Below are 13,274 nucleotides of genomic sequence, written 5' to 3' on the forward strand. Positions count from 1 at the left end.
TGTTCCCACCACCTCATTCAGTGGCAAGTGTTTCCAAAGTAGCTTGAATGCGAGTTCACCCAAAATAATCCTTAAGCTGGTCATACATTGAAAGATGAGGTCGCCAAACAAGTTGATCTTTCTCCAATATGCCCACCTTGAGGCAAATGATAAGATCATAGTGATGGAAATACAAGCTGTTGGGGAGAAGACGCATCAACAAACCAGTGCAGTCATCTCCACAATGAGATTTTTAAACCAATATGATCTAGGCTAATTTTTGGCCAGATATGGGTCGGGTAGGCCTATCGTTGTGTACCATATGCAGTTTTTGTTGCTAATTCACTGAACTGAAATTTGATCACAGCAGGCACAGGGCCAAAGCAAGGTTATTTTTATACACCAACATGGCTATGCTTTTGGGTGGGTGCAATCCTAACTGAGTTTTTTTCATTTACTTTTTAGGATCCTAAGTATATCTTATTTTGTTGTTTTATTAGTAGGCAATACAGTTTAATCACACCAGTAAATCTGCTCTTGTGTCTGTGAGTGAGAATGCAGAGAAGCAGATGGAGCTCTTTGCAGAATGTTGTTGCAGTGGTGGCTTAAAGCCAGAAATCCAGAAACCTTAGTGGTAAATTAAATATGTGATTGTACAGGCCTCATATAAGTACACATTTGACATTACATTTGTCTTAATCTTGATAACATTTACATAGTTATAAGCCCAGCTTCCATCAGATAGATTTCTGTACATAATGTGCAGTTAAAAAACAGGGACTCTGGTTATCATAACTGATTACTAGAGCACAAAGATTCCCAATAGTCCTATATGGTGGTACCTCTGTTACCCCCTTCACAGTGGCCCTGAGTAAAGTTATTAGTATGCAGCAATTCTTTCACATTTCAGTTAATCGGAGACCTGTCCATCACTGTGGCTGTAATCGCCTGGGGAAGATGGAAGCAGATTATAAAAATATTATTGCAAGAGAAACTTAATGGGGCCAGAAACAATATTAGGGAATAATAGATGAGAGCTGACTTGCATTACTGAAGAGATTGTGGAATGGGGAGTGATGTGATATACCACAGGAAAGCAGTGGGGCACCTATGGCTGTGCCAGATATTGTGCATATTGTGCATTTTATTTTACCAGATTGATCCTTAGTTCCTACCCTTTACCAAGCAGGCAGTTGTATCTATAGGACATGCACTTTCACAGCAAATGTTACAGCTTGTACATTTGACTGAAATTCATAGGCAATCACCACAAACCACGGTAAATTTACCACTGTAAATAACTCATTCCCAATGTTAAGGTAACCTACCATGTTCTCTTGTCATGGCTTTTTTGTAATGCCTGTGTTAAACAAGTCAATGTTACATCTGCTTTTGTAGGTGGTAAGCAATACCAATGGATGTTTAAGAGGTGTTCCTTGGGAGGACTGATCTGTTTATATGGCTTAGGCCACATTAACAAGTCTAAAGTTTAAAAAGTCCATAGTGGTCATCTAGTGGTAGAAAGTAGGAAATACCAGTTCTGCACTGTGGAAGGAGTTTGAAGCGCTGATGTTTTTGATTATTTTACCTTAAAATCATCATCATCAGTGTATATAGTGACAGCAAGTTACACACCCCTTTTCCTTTTTTTAATTTATGAAATGAATTTAAACAGTTATCTGGTCGCCATGACTTATTGTTATTATTATTTTCCTAGCTACTAGGCAAAGGTCTCAGATTACGAATGAATGGTGAATGTAAAAAGGGTCTCAATGAGAATAAAAATGTACCATTGCATAGAAATAGCTTTCTCTCTCTTCTGCTTTTCACCATTTTTAATTCTTTTTCACTTCTCTCATTGCATTTGTCTTCTGCGCTTGTCTTTGCCATTTTTAACGTAAGACTCCCCAGCTTTTTTGCATCTCTTTTGACTTCCCAATGCTTTCCATGTCCTCCTCCCCCTCCCTCTCCCTATTACTTTGCAATTCTTTCAGTTTCAGTCTTCTTATATCTCTTATGCCTTTCTGTATTTGACTCTTCTCCTTTGGTTTTACTGTGCTACACTCTTCTCTTTTCATTCATGCACCTGACCTTTGTCCATTTTCTCTTCAGTGTTCATCTTCTTTCCTCCTATTTTGTTTTATATTTTGTTATTTTTCTTTAGAAAGTCAAAACCTTTATCATTCCAAGAAGGTGATTGTCCATAAATATATTCAGCGCTCTTGCATACTGGGAGTCATGCTGCATGGCATTGAACAGGTGGCGATTCACATTACTGTCAACAAAGTGAGGTGTTAAATTAATATATTATGTTAAGTCCATCAAGTTCATCCCATCCGAATAAAACCCAGTGCACATATACACACATATTATAGAGACCTCTCTATATTCTCACATATATAAATTATTTATCAATACCTATACTTGGCCTTGGATATTATGCTTGTTCACAGAATCATCTAAGAATATTATCTGCCATTACATCATCACCTGGTAGGTCAATCCACAACCTCACTTACTTCACTTCCTACGCTGCTTAGTCTAAAGGGGTAGACTCTCATTCTTTGATATTTGTATGGGAGAAAAGCTCCCTCATTATCTGTCTATAATGTCCTCTAATGTATTTGTAAAGAGCATTTATGTCTCCTTGCAGTCGCCTTTTCTCATGGAAAACAACCCCCAACCTTGACAGGCTTTCCTCATAGATTAATATTTCCATTGCTTTTTTTATCAGTCTAGTTGCATGTCTCTGCACTCTCTCTCCAGTTCATTAATATCCTTCTTAAAGGGCACCTGTCACCCCAAAATATGTTTGCCCCACCAGAGATGTGGGCTTATAGAGCTAGTTCTTTAGTTGGGAAAAACTATAGTGTTTTTTTAAATAATGCCCCCTGCCTGCTCTAAGCTCTCTGGCAGGGGGAATGGGAAGTGAACTCATGGCGCTGGTGGCCTCATGCATATGTCCATTTCACCATTTTAGTCAAATATCTCTGCAAAGTGGCAGCATCCTGCATGGAACTTAGTTTAACACAATTAACTTTCATAAGCAGAACCAGAGACAGTAATAACAATGCCCATCTCAAGTTCATTAATAAATAATGTAAAAAGCAAAGGACCAAGAAAAGACTCCTGTGGTACACTGGAACAATTAGTGTTATCTATAAAGTACAAGTTATATCCTGCTGGAAACCTACAGCAGCTGTCAACTCCCCTCAGTGCCATACACCTTAGGCTTATGTGAAACCATGAGATTACTACATGAAACTAGTAGCTGGTGAAAAATAGGTTTGATTTCAGGGGAGTAAAAGACAAACAGGACTGGGTATGAAGAACCCCACCCCCATTTATGCATCTCCCGATCTTCCCACTCCCCTCTCTACATTGCCTTCCCAAGGCTCAATAAAGCTACTTTGCCATTCTCTTCATATAATACAATAACACAGTAAGTTTGGTTGAAAAAGACACGTCCATGAAGGTCAACCTTTTATGGTTATATATATATAACCTGCTAGTTGATCCAGAGGAAGGCAAAATAAATTCCCTCTGAAGCCTCTGCAATTTGCCTCAAAGGGGTGAAAACCCTTCCTGACTCGAAGATGGCATTTGGACCAGTCCCTAGATCAACTTGTACTATGAGCTATCCTTCATAACCATGTATTGCCTCACTAGCTAAAAAGACATCTAACCCCTTCTTAAAGCTATTTAATGTATGCATAATTTTACATTCACAGCACTCACTTTAAAAACCATGTATTGCCTCACTAGCTAAAAAGCCATCTAGCCCCTTCTTAAAGCTATCTAATGTATGCAGAATTTTACATTCACAGCTCTCACTATAATAAAACCCTTTTCTGAATATTAAGACGAAACCTCCTTTCTAGTAATGAATGAAAGAACCCACTGGTAAATAAAGCATTTTAGAGATTATTATACGATCCCCTTATATATTTATGCATATTTATCACATCACCCTTTAACCCTTTAAGTGCCACAGAACGTAGAATCTACGTTCTGTGGAAAAGTAACTTGAAATGCCACAGAACGTAGATTCTACGTTCTGCAGCACTTCCGGGTTCTGGAGCGGAGGAGCGGCTGTTAGAGCCGCTCGCTCCGTTCCGCTTCGATCCCCTGCCCCTAGGCAACGAGCAGAGCAGGGGATCGAGTGGCCCCTGGGGCGCGATCGCCCAGGGGCCCAAAAACAGCAGCAGGCACGTGTTCCTTACGTGTCCTGCTGCTGCAGCCTGCACTGCGCCATCCAGCTCCGCCCCCACAGCACAGAGACACGCAGATCGTCGCAGATGTCTTCCTGGGACCCCTCCACATCGTGTGCAACAGTCTTCAGCGACTTTTTCAGGTTAGTGCAACAATTACACACACAAACACACCAACACACACTTATTACAGTAATACACACTTAGATTCACACTTACACACACTTACACATACATTTTTGGGGATTGGGGGGGTCACTTACACTCACTGCACTTACACACACGTGCACACGCACACACGCGCACATAACATGTAATTTACCATTTGTACACACGCACATACATGGCATTGTGGCTTTTTTTTTTTTTTTCTTATCGCATCGTCTCTTTTTTTTGCTGAAAAAAATGTTTTATTGCCATTACGAATAGCGTATTCGCTAACCGTACTGTGCAATATCTTTTGTATGTTGTTTCGGTGACTATATTGCAATTTTGGGTATTTTGGTGCATTTTTAGCCATTTTATTGAATTTTTAGCCATTTTATTGCATTTTCAGCTCTGCATATGTTGTGTTCACTTGTTTCTAGCCGTATAACCTGTTTGGCCCAGCTAAAATATTCAAACTGTGATTCTGATGGCCGATAACACTATTCTGGAAAAAAAACATTGATTTTTGTGGTTTTATTGGATTTTTTTTCATTTCACTCTTTACTGCCTTATTTTGTTTTGCCTTGTAAATTTTATCTACTATATATCCATTTGGGGGTCTCTGTGCGCCACATAGTTTGGTATATCTATGCATATTGGGCATCAAAGTGTTCAGTAGACCCCTGGCGTTCATATTTAGGATGTTTTATGCTGATACATTACGAAATGTGGGGCATATAATGGGTTAAAATTCAAGCTTTGTGACGATTTTCAGAAATTTGATAAAAACCGTTATGTTCAGCATTGCTTTGCAGTTTGGCAGTTTGTAGTAGAAACACTTATTTACCCATATTGGATTCGTCAGAATGTGTACTTTCTGAAAATATATGGTTTTCTGGGGTCTCTGTACTGTTAGGGGGGTCTAATGTCGCATAATACACACACCAGGTGCTTACTGTATATTGCAGCAGCCAGCACGTCAGCCGTGAAAATGTATATACACTATTGTCATTTGGTAGTCTCTGTGCGCCACATAGTTTGGTATATCTATGCATATTGAGCATCAAAGTGTTCAGTAGACCCCTGGCGTTCATATTTAGGATGTTTTATGCTGATACGTTACGAAATGTGGGGCATATAATGGGGTAAAATTCAAGCTTTCTGACGATTTTCAGAAATTTGATAAAAAACCGTTATGTTCAGCATTGCTTTGCAGTTTGGCAGTTTGTAGTAGAAACACTTATTTACCCATATTGGATTCGTCAGAATGTGTACTTTCTGAAAATATATGGTTTTCTGGGGTCTCTGTACTGTTAGGGGGGTCTAATGTCGCATAATACACACACCAGGCGCTTATATTGCAGCAGCCAGCGCGTCAGCTGTGAAAATGTATATACACTATTGTCATTTGGTGGTCTCTGTGCGCCACATAGTTTGGTATATCTATGCATATTGAGCATCAAAGTGTTCAGTAGACCTCTGGCGTTCATATTTAGGATGTTTTATGCTGATACGTTACGAAACGTGGAGCATATAATGGGGTAAAATTCAAGCTTTGTGACGATTTTCAGAAATTTGATAAAAACCGTTATGTTCAGCATTGCTTTGCAGTTTGGCAGTTTGTAGTAGAAACACTTATTTACCCATATTGGATTCGTCAGAATGTGTACTTTCTGAAAATATATGGTTTTCTGGGGTCTCTGTACTGTTAGGGGGTCTAATATCGCATAATACACACACCAGGTGCTTATATTGCAGCAGCCAGCGCGTCAGCCGTGAAAATGTATATACACTATTGTCATTTGGGGGTCTCTGTGCGCCACATAGTTTAGTATATCTATGCACATTGGGCATCAAACTATTTAGCAGACCCCTGGCGTTCATATTTAGGATGTTTTATGCTGATACGTTACGAAACGTGGAGCATATAATGGGGTAAAATTCAAGCTTTGTGACGATTTTCAGAAATTTGATAAAAACCGTTATGTTCAGCATTGCTTTGCAGTTTGGCAGTTTGTAGTAGAAACACTTATTTACCCATATTGGATTCGTCAGAATGTGTACTTTCTGAAAATATCTGTTTTTCTGGGGTCTCTGTACTGTTAGGGGGGTCTAATGTCGCATAATACAAACACCAGGTGCTTATATTGCAGCAGCCAGCGCGTCAGCCGTGAAAATGTATATACACTATTGTCATTTGGGGGTCTCTGTGCGCCACATAGTTTGGTATATCTATGCATATTGGGCATCAAAGTGTTCAGTAGACCCCTGGCGTTCATATTTAGGATGTTTTATGCTGATACGTTACGAAACGTGGAGCATATAATGGGGTAAAATTCAAGCTTTCTGACGATTTTCAGAAATTTGATAAAAACCGTTATGTTCAGCATTGCTTTGCAGTTTGGCAGTTTGTAGTAGAAACACTTATTTACCCATATTGGATTCGTCAGAATGTGTACTTTCTGAAAAATATATGGTTTTCTGGGGTCTCTGTACTGTTAGGGGGGTCTAATATCGCATAATACACACACCAGGTGCTTATATTGCAGCAGCCAGCGCGTCAGCCGTGAAAATGTATATACACTATTGTCATTTGGGGGTCTCTATGCGCCACATAGTTTGGTATATCTATGCATATTGGGCATCAAAGTGTTCAGTAGACCCCTGGCGTTCATATTTAGGATGTTTTATGCTGATACGTTACGAAACGTGGAGCATATAATGGAGTAAAATTCAAGCTTTGTGACGATTTTCAGAAATTTGATAAAAACCGTTATGTTCAGCATTGCTTTGCAGTTTGGCAGTTTGTAGTAGAAACACTTATTTACCCATATTGGATTCGTCAGAATGTGTACTTTCTGAAAATATATGGTTTTCTGTGGTCTCTGTACTGTTAGGGGGGTCTAATGTCGCATAATACACACACCAGGTGCTTATATTGCAGCAGCCAGCGCGTCAGCCGTGAAAATGTATATACAGTATTGTCATTTGGGGGTCTCTGTGCGCCACATAGTTTGGTATATCTATGCATATTGGGCATCAAAGTGTTCAGTAGACCCCTGGCGTTCATATTTAGGATGTTTTATGCTGATAAGTTATGAAATGTGGGGCATATAATGGGGTAAAATTCAAGCTTTGTGACGATTTTCAGAAATTTGATAAAAACCGTTATGTTCAGCATTGCTTTGCAGTTTGGCAGTTTGTAGTAGAAACACTTATTTACCCATATTGGATTCGTCAGAATGTGTACTTTCTGAAAATATATGGTTTTCTGGGGTCTCTGTACTGTTAGGTGGTCTAATGTCGCATAATACACACACCGGGTGGTTATGTTGCAGCAGCCAGCGCGTCAGCCGTGAAAATGTCTATACATATTGTCATTTGGGGGTCTCTGTGCGCCACATAGTTTGGTATAACTATGCACATTGGGCATCAAACTATTTAGTAGACCCGTATGTTTATATTTAGGATGCTTTATGCTGGTAATGATACATGGACAATACGATGCTGGAAAGTTGAAGCTTTGAGGCAATTTTCAGATATTTCACCAAAACCGCCAAATTTGGCAAAGCCTTGCGACTCAGTAGTTTGGAGCAGAAAAGCATGGGTACCCATTTTAGATTCTGTAGAATGTGTACTTTCCAAAAATGTATGGGTTTGGGGGGTAAACATATATTTCTGTGTTTTTACCCCACAAAAATGCAGACAATGTGCTGATTTTTCATTAGCTGAAGTTACCCACAGGACAATTTGTATGTGCTAACTTCATTTTGGGGCCTCTAAATGCCATATACTTTGGTAAACCTATGCACAGTGGGCACCAAACTGTTTGGAGGACCCCTGGCAATCACAATTTGGGTGCTTTTTTGTGATACCTAATGATACATGGGCGATATGATGCTGGAAAGTTGAAGCATTGAGGCAATTTTCAGATATTTCACCAAAACGGACAACTTTGGGAAAGCCTTGCGACTCAGTAGTTTGGAGCAATAAGGCATGGGTACCCATTTTAGATTCAGTAGAATGTGTACTTTCCAAAAATGTATGGGTTTGGGGGGTAAACATATATTTCTGTGTTTTTACCCCACAAAAATGCAGTTAATGTGTTGATCTTTCATTAGCTGAAGTTACCCACACGACTATTTGTATGCACTAACTTCATTTTGAGGCCTCTAAATGCCAGATACTTTGGTAAACCTATGAACAATGGCCACCAAACTGTTCGGAGGAACCCTGGCAATCATATTTAGGGTGCTTTTTCTTGGTGCATAACGATACATGGGTGATATGGTGCTGAGAAGTTGAAGCTTTGAGGCAATTTTCAGATATTTCACCAAAACCGACAATTGTGGGAAAGCCTTGCGACTCAGTAGTTTGGAGCAGAAAGGCATGGGTACCCATTTTAGATTCAGTAGAATGTGTACTTTCCAAAACTATATGGGTTTTGGGGGGCAAACATATATTTCTGTGTTTTTACCCCACAAAAATGCAGTCAATGTGTTGATTTTTCATTAGCTGAAGTTACCCACGGAACTGTTTGTATGCGCTAACTTCATTTTGGGGCCTCTAAATGCCAGATACTTTGGTAAACTTATGAACAATGGCCACCAAAATGTTCAGAGGAACCCTGGCAATCATATTTAGGGTGCTTTTTCTTAGTACGTAATGATACATGGGTGATATAGTGCTGGGAAGTTGAAGCTTTGAGGCAATTTTCAGATATTTCACCAAAACCGACAACTTTGGGAAAGCCTTGCGACTCAGTAGTTTGGAGCAGAAAGGCATGGGTACCCATTTTAGATTCAGTAGAATGTGTACTTTCCAAAAATATATGGGTTTGGGGGGTAAACATATATTTCTGTGTTTTTACCCCACAAAAATGCAGTCAATGTGTTGATTTTTCATTAGCTGAAGTTACCCACTGGACTGTTTGTATGCGCTAACTTCATTTTGGGGCCTCTAAATGCCAGATACTTTGGTAAACCTATGAACAATGGCCACCAAACTGTTTGGAGGAACCCTGGCAATCATATTTAGGGTGCTTTTTCTTGGTGCGTAACGATACATGGGTGATATGGTACTGAGAAGTTGAAGCTTTGAGGCAATTTTCAGATATTTCACCAAAACCGACAATTGTGGGAAAGCCTTGCGACTCAGTAGTTTGGAGCAGAAAGGCATGGGTACCCATTTTAGATTCGGTAGAATGTGTACTTTCCAAAAATATATGGGTTTTGGGGGTAAACATATATTTCTGTGTTTTTACCCCACAAAATGCAGTCAATGTGTTGATTTTTCATTAGCTGAAGTTACCCACGGGACTGTTTGTATGCGCTAACTTCATTTTGGGGCCTCTAAATGCCAGATACTTTGGTAAACCTATGAACAATGGCCACCAAAATGTTCAGAGGAACCATGGCAATCATATTTAGGGTGCTTTTTCTTAGTGCATAATGATACATGGGTGACATGGTGCTGGGAATTTGAAGGTTTGAGGCAATTTTCACATATTTCACCAAAACCGACAATTTTGGGAAAGCCTTGCGACTCAGTAGTTTGGAGCAGAAAGGCATGGGTACCCATTTTAGATTCGGTAGAAATGTGTACTTTCCAAAAATATATGGGTTTGGGGGGTAAACATATATTTCTGTGTTTTTACCCCACAAAAAATGCAGTCAATGTGTTGATTTCTCAGTAGCTGAAGTAAAGTCCTGATCAATTTGGATGTGCTAACTTCATATTGGTGTCTCTAAATGCCAGATACTTTGGTAAACCTATGCATAATGGGTATCAAACTGTTCAGTGGACCCCTGGCAATCATATTTCAGGTGCTTTTTCTTGGTACCTAATATAGTTTGGGATATGCGGAGCAGCAAAATAAAACCTTTGAAATGATTTTTCAGAATTTTGAATTTTTTTTTGAAAAACCACTATGTTCAGACAAGCTTTTATGTTTGGTAGTTGGGAGAAGAGAGACATAGTTACCCATTTTGTAATCGGCAGAATGTGTACTTTTCAAAAATGTATGGTTTTCTGGGGTAAACCTACGGTTTCAGGAGTTTTTGCCTTGGAATCTAAAGCATGCCGTTTTCTGCCTTAGTGCTTTCAAAATTCGGCAATATACTGCCGGGAGTTTTTGAGGTACAGAAGTCCTAAATCTCCCTAAAACTATACATATCTGGTATTGGCATGTTCGAGAGACATAAGGCTTTCCAAATCAGTTGGATTTTCATCCGTAAAATGAAATATTTTTCTGGTATAAATTGATATACGATGAAAAATGGTAATTTTTCATTTTTTTTTGGTATTTAGCACTATAAATTTTTTTGCACAGGTGGAAATACATGAAAACTCAGGCAGATTTAGAAAGCTCAGTTTCTACCGAAAAAAACAATGTATAGTTTTCCTAGGTAAACTATAGGTTTCCCCTCAGAAAATGCCCCTAAAGTGAGAGAGCACAAAATGTTTCAAAAACGGCTGGCATTTCGCGTAACCAAAATGTGAAATTCTGCTGGCACTTAAAGGGTTAAGTGTCTCTTCTCAATCACGAACAACCTCAACTTGGCCAGTGTTTCTTCACAGCTGAGATTTTTCATACCTTTTACCAGCTTAGTTACACTTCTCTGGATCCTTTTATATACAGGGACTCCAATTTTGTTTTCCATTATGAATTTACCTAATACAACCCCATATATAACAGTGCTGTCCAACTGGCAGCCCGCGACCCCACCTTGTGTGCCCCCCACATAAAAGTCTGCCTGCTGTGACTACTTACCTTCTGTAAGCTTTAGGGTGGTGGGCTGGTGGCAGACGTGGCTACTGAGGGAGATTAATTGCCCAGCAACAAATTGCCTCTACTCCAGGCGACTAATCTCCCCCAGTAGCCACGTCTGCCACCACCCTGAAAAGGTATCAGTACTGAGATTAATTGGCCCCCTGCATTGTTTACACCTCACATTCAGACAGTAAACTCCTGCATTGTTCATACCTGTAATAACCCCTGCCTTCACTATGCTTCTTGTGTATATGCTATACTCTACCTGCCCTATGCTCCCTGTGTGCCATACTCTGCCTGCCCTATGCTCCCTGTGTGTGCCATAGTCTGCCTGCCCTATGAGCCCTGTGTGTGCCATACTCTGCCTGCCCTACGCTCCATATTTGTGCTCTATCTACCTGCCCTTTGTTCCCTATGCATGCCATACTTTGCCTGCCCTTCTCTCCCTGTGTGTGCCATACTCTGCCTGCCCTTCTCTCCCTGTGTGTGCTATACTCTTCCTGCCTTATGCTCCCTTTGTGTGCCATATGCTCCCTGTGTGCGCCATGCTCTGCCTGCCCCATGCTCCCTGTGTGTGCCATACTCTGCCTGCCCTTCAGTACCTGTGGGACAAGAACTTTGTAGGCTTTGTTCTGGGGTTTTGTTAGCATTTGGTAATTGCTGCCCATAAGGCATTTAATTATGTGCTGGGGGTACTGTGTTATCCACTGTGGAGGAAGAGGCATATTTATTCAAGTGTATGTTTTAATATGACTTAAAAGTTTCACATTTGAATGACGAGTGATCATCCATTTGATCTTTTGGTGAGCTACCACCATTAATGTGGACATAGTCTTGTGGTAACATGGGTGTGGTTTAAAGTGGGGTTGGCTTAAAAAGAGATAGTGATCAACGCCAGCTTTAGGAATGCCACCTGGCCAGTATTTTACCAGCCTGGCAGGTAATAATGATGGTTGTACCCAATGTTATTAATAGGGAAAAAAGATAAATATATAGGAAGGCCGGTATCTTTATCTGGAAAAAGTGGCAACCCTAGGTGGCTTCCATTATAGCCCTCTACCAGTGGGTAATAAAAACAGTCCGTTACCACAGAAAGTTGGCAGGGCCGGATTTACATAGCTGGTGAGGGCTGGAACTAGGGGTAGGCAGAGTAGGCACGTGCCTATGGCGCAAAGCTTGAGGGGTGCCAGGCCTGTACCTGTCACTGCTGCCTACCCACAGTCCGACTGAGTGAGTTCCGCGATTCCGCCTATTTGTGTGTGTTCACATTCGCGCGCACATGAGGGGAGGGAGGAGAGTGTACCGGAAGGGGTTCACGGCCGGTCAGCGTGCATGCGCGCACTCTTCCTGCACTATCGGTGGATGGGGCGCCAGGGCTGCCGGGTTGCCTCGGGCACCCAGCGGTCCTGGCCCGGTCCTGTAGCTGGTACCCCTAGGCCCTCTGTCGTTCGTGGTCCTCGTCTCCTCCCTTTTATTTGTTAAAATTTTCATCAGGACCAGAGCAATGGGTTTTGGCGCATGGGAAATGTAAAAAACTATTGTATCTCCTGTGCATCCCCAGTGTTTCTGAACTAATGTGGATGGGCAGCATGCCGCCCTCTAAATTCCTGCCGCCATAGGCCCAGGCCTTGGTGGCCACTCCACAAATCTGGGCCTGGAAGTTGGACAGCACTGATATATAAGATTCCTATTCCGGCGCCTCTCTGGTGTAGTGCTGGGGCCCCATGGTTCACCATTGCTGCCTTTGAAAACTATCTATGACAAACTGTAAATCAAGTTAGGTGCAAAAATAACCCACCTATCAGTAAAAAGTTTGGCCAAGCCATCGTTACACTGACCAGAGCCCCACAAAAATAAAAACCCATTCACACTATCGAGAAGGCTTAATACATAGACAGATATAGCGGTTCAACCAGGTCCGTACTGAGAATTAAATTAGGCCCTGTTATTTCAGGTACACAGAGGCCCACTCAGCCCACATAGAGGCCCAAACAGCCCCCACCAGCCCACTAAATACTGACTTTCTATGGCACCTTATAGCAGCCCCTCTGGCATTTGCCAGAACCCACAGATTGCCAGTCCGGGCCTGGGTTCAACCACCGAACCCCCTCCCCTCACCTCCCCCCCAGTTTTTTTTCTTCCCCTTCCCATTAAATAGTTCTTCT

At 41.1% G+C, this 13,274-nt stretch overlaps 1 protein-coding gene across 2 annotated transcripts in view; it reads left to right on the top strand.

Moving 5' to 3' along the window:
- acbd6.S (acyl-CoA binding domain containing 6 S homeolog) overlaps positions 1 to 13,274 on the top strand; it is an 84,358-nt gene that overhangs the window by 25,801 nt on the left and 45,283 nt on the right. The gene's annotated exons all lie outside the window — the stretch shown is intronic.

Source organism: Xenopus laevis, chromosome 4S (assembly GCF_017654675.1).
Source record: "Xenopus laevis strain J_2021 chromosome 4S, Xenopus_laevis_v10.1, whole genome shotgun sequence".
Taxonomy (NCBI): Eukaryota; Metazoa; Chordata; class Amphibia; order Anura; family Pipidae; genus Xenopus; species Xenopus laevis.